This window comes from Sceloporus undulatus, chromosome 1, assembly GCF_019175285.1.
Source record: "Sceloporus undulatus isolate JIND9_A2432 ecotype Alabama chromosome 1, SceUnd_v1.1, whole genome shotgun sequence".
Taxonomy (NCBI): domain Eukaryota; kingdom Metazoa; phylum Chordata; class Lepidosauria; order Squamata; family Phrynosomatidae; genus Sceloporus; species Sceloporus undulatus.
Window position 1 is genome coordinate 17,564,012 of NC_056522.1, and position 11,139 is coordinate 17,575,150.

The following is an 11,139-nucleotide window of genomic DNA, read 5'->3' on the forward strand; positions in this document are numbered from 1 at the left end:
GACATTTAGCATTATTGTTATGGACATTTGTCTTGAAAGAAATGTACAAATGTTTTTATTGATGCCTTAAAAGCAATGTACTCCTGAATGCATGAGGAATCATGTTCTTACAGAGGAAATGTGTCATGTTCTAATGCCATATGCTCATCACTATAAATGAACACAGAAAGCAAAGGGGGAGTGTCTGGGGAAAAAGATTTAAGAATGATAGAGACATAAAGACATTGTCAGCCATTTTTTTTAGGATTGCCTATATCTTTTTACCAGAACTGAGAAAAGATAGATCTGGATTTGCTGACTGACCTCTTGTAGGTCTACAAGGAATTTGTTTAACTAGCCAGGTAACTAGCTAGTGCCAACTTTGAGTTCCATGTCAGGGGAGCTGTGAATCCAGTCCAGTCTTAGTGTAAACTGCAAAATAATTATCTGAAGTGTTGAATCCTAGTTTCAAAATAGGTTCTGCATCTCGAAGAACTTCTTCAGTGTTCAGGATTAAAGCCTGAATTGATTCACATTATTCCACTAAGATAACAGCTACCAGCTTTCATTGACAGTTGCAGAAACAAAGTGACTTCATTCTCCTCTTCAAACAATTACTTTTGATGGAACAGTTTTGTTTTGAACATCAGCTCCCAGGATTCGTCAGCCAGCACAGCTGCTGGGAAGTCAATGGTGAGTAATGTGTTAAACTGTTTTAACACTTAAGTATAACACTCCATCATGATTTTTAAGAATGTTTTTACCTACATGTAGTTTTATTTGTATTTCTTTTTACCCGTAAGCCATGTTGAATACTACTCCTAGGGTAAAGGTTGTGTGAAAAAATAAAGTGATTGATTGACTGACTGATTCTGAGTATTTTTAATCCCCCAAAATGACTTTTCCAAACTCTGCCCATAGATTATTCTGAAGGTAGGGGGGGGGGGGCTTTAGGTAACCAAGACTGGGTTTTTGTGTGGACTGTAAGCTTTATTCCATTTTCGTATTCTAATTGCACCAGATTCCTGATTCCATGATGATTCAATTGTAAGCATGTGCATGTTTTGTCACAGACTTGGTGTTCTAGGAAAGTTTTAAAGAACAAAATATGGCAATCTTCTTCAAGTCAGCCTTGAAACCTGAAGTCTACCCACCTCTGTTCTAAACCATATACAGGTTTTACAAGCTGAGTGGCAGGCCATCCTTTTAAAAACCACTAATTAAAATAGGATTATGTACTCATTTGTAATATAATACATGCTAAAGGCAAGATTCTCTTTGCTTATTTTCTTTAAAGGAGGAAGGAGGACTGATCTGTGACTGATATATTTGTGACTGAAGTGTCCACTTAAGAATGAAAAAGACTCTAAACCTAGCCATCACCAATGCTTGAATTAGAACAGGCAGTACCTTTTCAGTTGTTGTTATTAACCATCAAGTTGACTTTGATTTATAGTGGTCCTATGAATGAGAGCCCCAGTCATCAAGTCTTGCAAATTAAGGGCTATGACTTTCTTGGTTAGTCGATTAGCTGGACAGTAACTTGACCCCTCCCCCAGAAGACCAAGAGCCGGTGCAGTTTCTGTGCCATTCTCCACCTAGGCACCAGCCTTGCCTTGGCCCTTGGACTATGGAGGGCGGAGCGATGGCAGGTCTTAAGCCACTGCCCTTTCCCTTTTTACTACCCGTCATGAAGGTCGGGCCGAGAGGCAGCTTCTATCACCTTTTCCACCTGGGCTTAATGATCATTTAGGGGTGTTTAGCATGGAGAGCATTATCTCAGCACCAGCTCCTAGTCCTCTCCCTTTCTTTTTTCTCCTGGATTTAGATTGTAATGTTAGTTAGATTGTGCATTGTTGAATACTCTTTTATTTTTAGGATTGGGATGGGGGGGGGGGCGAAAAGAGGATTCATTTTGTATTTTTGGTTTGCTATGTTAATTGTCATATATTTTTCATGGTTCTTTGTATTGTTTTTATTTGCCATGTATTTTTTTTCTTTTTTTTTCTTTTTTTGCTATTTATTGCTATTGTGATTTGTTATGTTATTATTATTGCTATTGTTAATTGTTATGTAATTTCTTTACTGTTGTAATCTGCCCTGATTCTTCATGATTGGGCAGGCTATAAATAAATTATTATTATTATTATTATTATTATTATTATTATTTCTTGTTTCATTTTGGATTGTCTTATCACAGGGTTTTTGCAGTCAAGAAATCAAAAGAAAGCTGGGAATATGAAGGGCAGCTATGAAAGACCTACTGATGTAAGAGCTGTTCAACAGTGAAATGTGCTGCCTCAAAGAGTATTGGAGTCCCCATCTTTGGAGGTTTTTAAGCAGAGGCTGGATGGCCATCTGTTAGGAGTATTTTGATTGTGTATTCTTGCCTGGCAGGGGGTTGGACTGGATGACCCTTATGTTATCTTCCAGCTCTACAGTTGTATGCCTTTTAAGACCTTACACTGATGATCTGAGAGAATCTAGTTTGAGTGAATAGTCTTAAGAAATGCTAGTTAGAAATCCTTTCACCTCCTGATGTGCTCATAGATGCTGAACTCAGCAGTACTCATCTTTCACAACAGTTGGACAAATTCTATTGTGAACAAGCCCTAAATGCAGCATTATGTTTACTAATTATTAATAAACATTTATAAAGCATAAATGATTATCGCATGTTAACAAATGCAATCCAGATTACTTCTTTGCCACAAAACACGGATGGCTTCAACAAATGTGCACTTGTCAACAATTTTTTTTACCAAAATAAAAAAATGTTATCAGTAAACAACAGCTTTACTGCTATTTTGTTCAAAAGCAAAATGATTAGGAAGGGCAGTGAGATTTCAGCTTTTGGAATAGTTTTCTTTTCACTTTTAAAGAAAGAAATTTACTAAGTGGTGGTAAATTATATTGCTTCTATGATATGAAAGATGGGCAGAATTGTCCACCTCACTGGTGTGGAGTGCCTTGATGTCAGGAACTCCAAAAATCCCAATTCAGGCCAAGTGAAGAGTGACAACATCATGTGGGAGGTGCCAGCTACAGACATTACTATCCCGGTGCTACTATGCTTTACTGGCCTGTTGTGATAAGCCTCCTACTGTTGTGGTTGCTGCTATTTTTATTGTTGTTGTCACAGTTTCCATTTTCCCCTGGGATTCAAACTAGCTGACAATTCATAAAACAGATACACCTAAAACAAAATGGCAATGTTGGGGTGGCTGGGAAATGTAGACAGGGAAGGAGGAAAAGTGTGGACATTTCAATTTGCTGTTTCACCCAGGCAGAGAAACCTATTATATGGAACATACATAGGGATTGAGGATGCCAAGACGACCAGATATCATAACCACAAAGAAGGACAAGACACTGAAAAGTGTAGGACCTTCAAGAAAATTGTAGGACATTACAAAACAAATGCTAAAAACCACTAATATAAATATAAATTCATTTCATATGCTTTATTTACCACTATATTACATATATTCTTTCACTTCCCTCCATTCTGAATCTAATGTTAAAACCTTTTGCTCCAGCACCAGCGGAGTTGTGTTAGGTGGCTAAGAGAGGTCTGGAGTGGGGAAAGGAGGGTGCGGGAGAAGGGGAGACCCACACTCCTTCATATAAATATATAAAGGAGGGGGACAGTGGCAGTGTTGAGAAGCGGGGTGGTGGTGAAAGTGGGGAGGTTGAATACTTCCCCCTTTACTTTCAACCTCCCCACATTCCTTTCTCTTCTCTCTCCTCATATCCCCACAGCCAATGCTCTCTAGTTGTCTTTTCCTGAGAGATCTCTCATGTCTTATGGGTTGATTTCAGATTATAGCTGCATGTGTGTACACATGTAAGCTTCTCCGCCTTTTGTTGTTGGCACACTTTGTTGGTGGTGCATGTGCACACACGTCAGCCTCTCCGCTTAGGAGGTCTCCCTCTTCCTACCTCCACATGTCAGTTTCTTTTACCTTCCCTGCACTCCTCTTTCCATGATGGCATATCCCTTGGCTGCACGCAACTTCTGTCAGTCCACCAGGCACATAATAGCAGAAGCAACCTTTCTCCTTTCTGCCATCCACAGCTGCTGGGGCTCTCCCTACCACCTTGTGTGTGAGTGAAGGGGCCTAGGGTGGACGACAATGAAAATAATAAAGGAAGAAACATGTAAACAAACATGAAATCCAGTTTCAGGCCACTGCTCTATTGCTGAGATGTCTGCTGCTGAGAAGTCTGATCTAGTCCAATCTGGAGGAAGCCACACACCCACACGCACCTGGAAATGTAAGAGGGGAAAGGCCTTTTTAAACTCTTGATTTATATTTCATGTGTTTGTGCATAAATGTGTGTGTGTGTGCCAAATTAGGGAAAGGGGTGATATAGAGTCATAGGCCCGGTACAGACTGCCGGTTTGTGGTGGCCTTGGGGCCAATTCTAGGGTTCCAGAGTATGTAGCATCTGCATGCTCCAGAACCTTGGAACTTATGGACAGCACCATCTTTACGTGGCATTGTCCATATGGGGGAGACATGCATGACACAAGCATGGTACTGCGTCTGTACCTCTGGGCGCTGCACTTACATCATGAACATGTCACAGTGCACAATGGTGCACTGATGAAGGTGTCCCCATGCACCAAGAAGACCCAGGTTTTTCTGGATTCATTTTGGTCTTGAGGGACGCCACATGGTTTGAGTGCTGCAGTGTCACTCCAGAAGAAAACTGGGAACTTCCAGCCTGCCCCTTTGAGGTGGTCTGGAGAGCACCGTTGAATCATAGAGTTGGAGGAGACCCCAAGGGCCATCCAATCCAATCCCCTGCCATGCAGGTAAACACAATCAAAGCACCTCTGATAGATGGCCATCCAGGCTCTTTACAAACCTCCAAAGAAGGAGACTCCAACACACTTGAGGCGCAACATATTACACTATTGAATATTCTTAACAAGAGGCAGTTCTTCCTAATGTTTTGGTGGAATCTCTTTTCCTGCAACCTGAATCCATTATTCCATGTCCTAGTCTCTGGAGCAGCAAAAAGCAAACTTGCTCCATCCTCAATATGACACTCCTTCAAATATTTAAATATAGCACATAGTACTTGGTGGGCATTGGCAAATGTTTGTGTGTGAGATACATTTTTTAGCACAAATAAAGGTTGCAATTCTGGTAAGATTCTGAAGGTGTGATGGGGAGACAACAGTCCCAATTGCTTTATGCTTTTGAAAACAGCACTATTTAGTCGGACAGAAGCCTAGTGTGATGAGCTCCTAGGTTTCACAATCTACCAGGTGCTACCAACTGCAATTTTGGGCTGTTAGAGATTTGGCTTATATCTATGAATCTAGGAACCAGTGAGGTATCTTTGGATAATATGGCATGTTCCAAGCAGTGTCACTTTTTCTATTTGTGCTGCTCTTGTCCTATAAATGGCATTTTCATTCAAAAATGTTGTCAGTCCCTTTGGAATTGCACCCAGAACAACAGACAGTGGAATCAGCTGTTTTCTATCCCCAAAGTGCTGAATCTCTCTTGTGGTTGTTGTTGTTGTTGTTGTTATTGAAGTGAGTGCTGCTGTTCTTATGACCTGCTTGCAGGCAGGACATCTAATTGGCTTCTCTGTTGACAGCTAGTTGACATCTAATTGGCTATTAGAGGCATCTAGTTGGCTATTGTATGAACAGAATGCTGAGTTGGACAAGTCTTTGGTCTAGTGTTTCTAGGTTTTCAAAACAGCAATAAGGAAGAGTTGAAATTCATGACATGCAGGGTTGACAATCAGGAAGCAGCTATTAACAAGTTTGTGTTCTACCTAAATACAAATGAAAGTATTGATTTCAGTTTACTTAGACACTTTTCCTCTGTAAAATTAACATATTGTCCACATTCATAAACTGCATGATACAGAGAGACACACACAAAGAGTCTCTCTCTGAAATTTGCTTCCTTGCTCTGTTCTTCAGCCATCCTAGCCTCCTCCTCACATCAAAAATCCATGTGCATGTATTAGTCTGTAGTCCCTCAAATTTAGCTACACCTCTCTAACCTTAGAATGGTTACAATATATATTTTATTGCAAGCCAGCAATAATGGTATTTTCCACCTATTTAACACCTCTTAGGCGGGTTATAGACCGCCATTTTGGACGTCCCATTTTTAAAAAAGGGGCGTCTCGCGACATCATAATGGCGCCGCAGGAAGAAGCTCCATTTTGGAGCTTCCTTTTTGCTCTGTGAGGGAGTCGCGTGGTTTGTATGCTGCGACTCCCTCGTGGAGCAAAGAGCAGTGCCAGCAGACTGCCGCAAAGCAGCGGTTTGGAACGCCTCCATGAATGGTTAGCTCTCATTTCATTCTCCTCTATTTTCATTCTGAGAAAAAGCTTCCATTGAATGTAGACTGTTCTTTTGGTTTCTACTGATGTCTTTTTATGCCTTTAAAATAAATAAGTAATTGTTTTTGCTGTAAGATCACCATGTCCTTCTACTTCATTCTCACTTTGATTCACTCTGGTTAATAGTCTGTTTTTAAAACCCTCAGCTTGCAAAATACTGCAGAGATTTAGTGCTTGGAGGATCTTTCCCCCAAAACCAGTAAACCCAGTACACTGTTTTTAACATTTTAAGGATATATCTTTACACTCAAGGATCTTGTCTAGTTCTTTCATAGCAGTCCTTCCAACCTCTATTCTTCTTTTGATTTCTTGACAGCAACCACTGATCTGATTTATGGTGGAGCAAAGGTAAGGCAAATCTTTAACTATTTTAGTGTCTTCATCATCTACTTTAAAATTATGTAAATATCTATTGGCATTATTTTAGTTTGTTTCACTAGGTGGCTGCTTGCGTTAAGAGAAGCAAATGACAATCAGTTAATGAGCATGTAGTAATTTAAATCTTGGTAAGTTCTAAATAGTCTTAAATTAGATTTAAAGAGAGTTAAAATTAAAATAAGTATTGTTTAATGGGTAATGGCTAAACCTCTTAAACATTGAAACATGAATAAAAATATTTTTAAAACAGACTGAAAAACTATTAAAGCAATGCTTAAAATAATGTAAATTCAAATCTCTATAAATGTAAATTTTGGTTAGAGACTTCAAGATTTACAATACTATGTCTTCATGACCTGATTGCCATTTATTTCTCTTAACACATATAGCCTTCTGATGAAACATATGCTTATGCAACAGTGTAGATACTGGCCATTGAGCTTTAGATCCCAGCACATGTTCATGCAATGGAAGCAGTGCATTGTTTAAAATAATATTTTAAAACACATAGTCATTCATCCACAGATAACCAACATTAAGCACTGATTACCATAATTAAGTGTCAGCATTCATTGCAGTCTTTTATCACCCAACTTTAAGTAATGCTTTCTTAATAAAACAGCTTCCTTTGGTATTGCTGTTCCTCTTTGTTTCAATAAAAGGAATCAAATCAAATTGCATTCAGTTCAAATACTTCTTGAAGTTACTGCTAGCTTCATAACCACACTCAATCCACTTTACAGATAATATTAAGTGGTCTTGTTTGCTTGAGATGATGATGAAATGTGGATTTCCATATGAATGGGCTGAATATTGGTCTCAACATTTTTCATATGCACAGTCTATAAAGATGTTTTTGACAATGGTATTTCTCTGCTGCATGCTCAATAAGATGTGAAACATCACTTTGCCTACTTGTAGGGGGTAAAGAATTGTGTCTGTGGTGTGTGTGTGTGTGTGTGTCAATGATTATTTTTGCCTGTAAATGTGCACTAGCAAGTTTTCCATTTCAATTTGCTCACATTCTTAGGATTGCCATTTATCAGCAAAAGCTACAGAAGACATCCTACTTTCTGGAGTTCCAAATAGTATCGTTACAAAATAATTTTGATGGCTGCAAGTATTGATATGAAGAAATGTTTGCTTAGACTACACACAAGAATTGTCATCATCAAATGGTGAGACACATCCCAAGGATTCTCCAACCTGATCTCACCATCAGTATGAGACAATACGTACCATTTTTTCCACGTTGTTATTTCTGTAATTTTCTCAAATTATCCTTTGTGTAGAGTTCCTGCCTCAGTGCAAAGTTAGTATTTTCCCCCTTTCTGAAGTTATGCACACAAACAGCAAGCATAAAAGTACAGATTACAATGTATATTTTATTGCAAGTCAGCAATAATGGTATTTTTCAGTAAGATACCTTCCCTCCCCCCCAAGAAATGTTCTCATAAAAATGTCTACACTTTCTCTGAATACAGCAATAATTAAAAAGTCCACTATTTCATGGTGGCTCCTGGCTAGAACTCTCCTACCTTCATATGTCTTCTTAATCACATGAAGAAATATCACATTTGGGTTTATATCCATTTTAGTAGCTCAGCAGAAGTAGAACCTAGAGCACATGTTTTGCATGCAAAGCATTCTATGTTCGATCCATGTAACCTCCACATCAATAATTAGTGAAATACAAGAAAGCACTACCAGACACTGAGGAAAATAGATTAATAGAGTTGGAAAAGACCATAGGAGCATCCAGTCCAACCCTCCACCATGCAGAAACACATAAAGAAAGCCTACAGATGGCCATCCACTCACTGTTTGAAAACCTCCAAAGAGGGAGCCTCCACCACACTTTGAGGCAGTGTATTCCAGTGCTCTGATTCATCTCTTCCAGCTATTGTTATATTTCCAGATAGTTCCCGTCCTGATTAATCTAGGATACAAACAGTTTATTTTCTTCTAGTCTTCCATGACCTTACTAAAATTATTTTCTTTACAACCAAGATAGTGGAAGTTTATTTATACATGCTGTTTTAATGTTTTGTCTGCATTCAGTTTATAGCTGAATAAGTATGACTGTTGCAAAAATAGTTATACACTCCTGGGGGCTTATCACATGGACAGAAAACATGACTGCACCCAATGAGATGCTGCTGGATTGCAGGATGGAGGCAGGAATTATCTCACATAATTCACCACTGATTCTGCTAGGCAAGTGCAGCTTGGCTGCATCCCTGGTCCCAGGTTTGCCTCAGAGGCTGCTTTTCAAAGTCAGAAAGCTCCCAGCTTTGAAAAGCAGTCCCCGAAGTGTGCCTGGGACCTGGGATGCAGCCAGGCTGCACTCACCTGGCAGAATAGGTGGCAAATTATGTGTAATAATTCCCGCTTGCATCCTGCAATCCGGCTGCATCCCATTGTGGTCAGTTGGTTTTTTTTGTCCATGCAATAACTTCCTTGGTTGGTTGTCTTTATTCTACCAGTTTGGATGCAGAAACTAGGTCATTTACAGAAAGATGATGTAATACACAAAGCAAGGTAGACAGATGAGGTGTAGAAAAGAGACCAAGTCTCAGGATGTTGAAAAAGAGTTGGTTTTATTCCTAAATATAGCCCAACACATTGTGGCTTGGAATATGTCCTTCTTTGGAGGCAATTAAAAAGAAAGAAAGATGGAAAAAGGGACAATGCATAGATAACCAAAATTATAACAAGAGATACATTATAATGTTCAAAATCCATTATATGTGCATATATATTACATCACATTTTATAGAGATTGTTTCAATTTAGAAGTTTCATATTAAATCAAATAAACTTATAAAAGTGCAAAATAAAATTTACAGTACAGCTTCAAAACCAACTTGCAGGGATTCCAAAAGGAGGGTCTCCAAAGCTTATACCTAGTAGTAGAACCACCATTTCACTAGGTGACTGTAGATTTATACTATGTGAGCATGTAGGACCTGCTGAGAAGACATAACACTCTATAGTACTGATAGACAATTTCAAAGACATAGTGCCTCTCAAAAATAAGATACAATCACGATGTAAAGTCAGATGGGTTTGTTGCCACTCAGTGAGCCACTTTTTGGATCACTGCAGCAGCATAACTCTGGTATGCGTATGGTTTACTGGCTGGACATTTTGTAAAGTGGTATTCATGGAGCTGCAATAAGTTGATAGATGACTTGAAGGCATGTATACACATATCCTACAAATTATTTCCTTATTTTCCCACAGGGCAATGGTGCATGGACAAGCTTCACCTCCACAGCCATGCTCCATCCTTACTCCCTGACTACAATGACGACTGGGAAATGGATAGTAATATAACTTCCAGAAAAGCTGAGATGGTGTTAGTAAAATTTACTCATTCCCTCATGATTATTATCACCTCTGATTATATAAGTATGCCTGTGAAGTTTTGCACTCCACCTGTGTTAAAGAGGATCTTAGCTAGTATTGAGAAAGCAAGAGATGTACATTGAATGATTTATAGTAAGCCTCAACTGGAGAATCAGAATGAGTCATGTCTTCTCAATACTGAACTCACCCTATGCAGTCCTTTCATTCAGAGTGACTCAATGTGAAGTTGGGGTGAACTAGTATATTTGGGCTTCCAGGAAGCATGGCACTGGAGTCCTATTTGAGTATCAGAATCTCTATTGAATAATCAGAATAGAAATGAGAAACTAGTTTTGTCTTCTATTTGGCCATCTCTGTGCCATCCTCATGCTCCTTCATGAACAACCGAGTGCAGGAGCAGCAGGGGCAGGTGGTCTCTCCCATACCTTCTCACTGGCTTTCTCTTTTTGACAAAACCTGAGCCCCAGGGAGAAAACAAAAGCTGAGTGCCTTGGTGGTGAAGCGGTTAAATGCCAGAACTGCAGCCACAAGGTTGTGAGCATGATCCCAGGGCTCCCAGGCCGTCCATCCTTTCGGTAGGTCGCTAAAATGAGTACTCAGTTTGTTGGGGGCAATTGATTTACAGATTGTAATCTGCTTAGACAGTTCTGAGTTCATTGATAAGCAGTATAGAAATATAAATGCTATTGATAAATGCTATTGGGTTGCTCCCCAGCCAGCCATCTACTAGAAGGCCAACCCAAGGATATAACCCCCCCAGTTGCATGAACTCTAACAAGGGCTAAACCCTCGAACCAGCCCTAAGGACACCCTCCTTCCTCACCTTATCCAAGTCCCATGGTATGTAAGGGCAACTCCAGAGACCTATTCTTCACCAAATGGGTGCTGGAGGTATTCACCAAACTCATCCTTTCTCCCCCAACTACCTGTCAGGTGACCACCTATTTAAGACACTACCATGCACTGAAATTCCAGTTCCCCATCAACAATGTAGGGTAGGCAAGAAAATCCACAGGAAAGAGAGAAAAA

At 39.6% G+C, this 11,139-nt stretch overlaps 1 long non-coding RNA gene across 1 annotated transcript; it reads left to right on the top strand.

The window, feature by feature from the left end:
• Window positions 1-518: 518 nt before the first annotated feature.
• On the top strand, window positions 519-10,403 carry LOC121922288. Its single transcript, XR_006102133.1, has 4 exons — window positions 519-672; window positions 6,677-6,708; window positions 7,769-7,916; window positions 9,985-10,403. It is a non-coding gene; the product is annotated as an uncharacterized LOC121922288 (long non-coding RNA).
• Window positions 10,404-11,139: the final 736 nt, after the last annotated feature.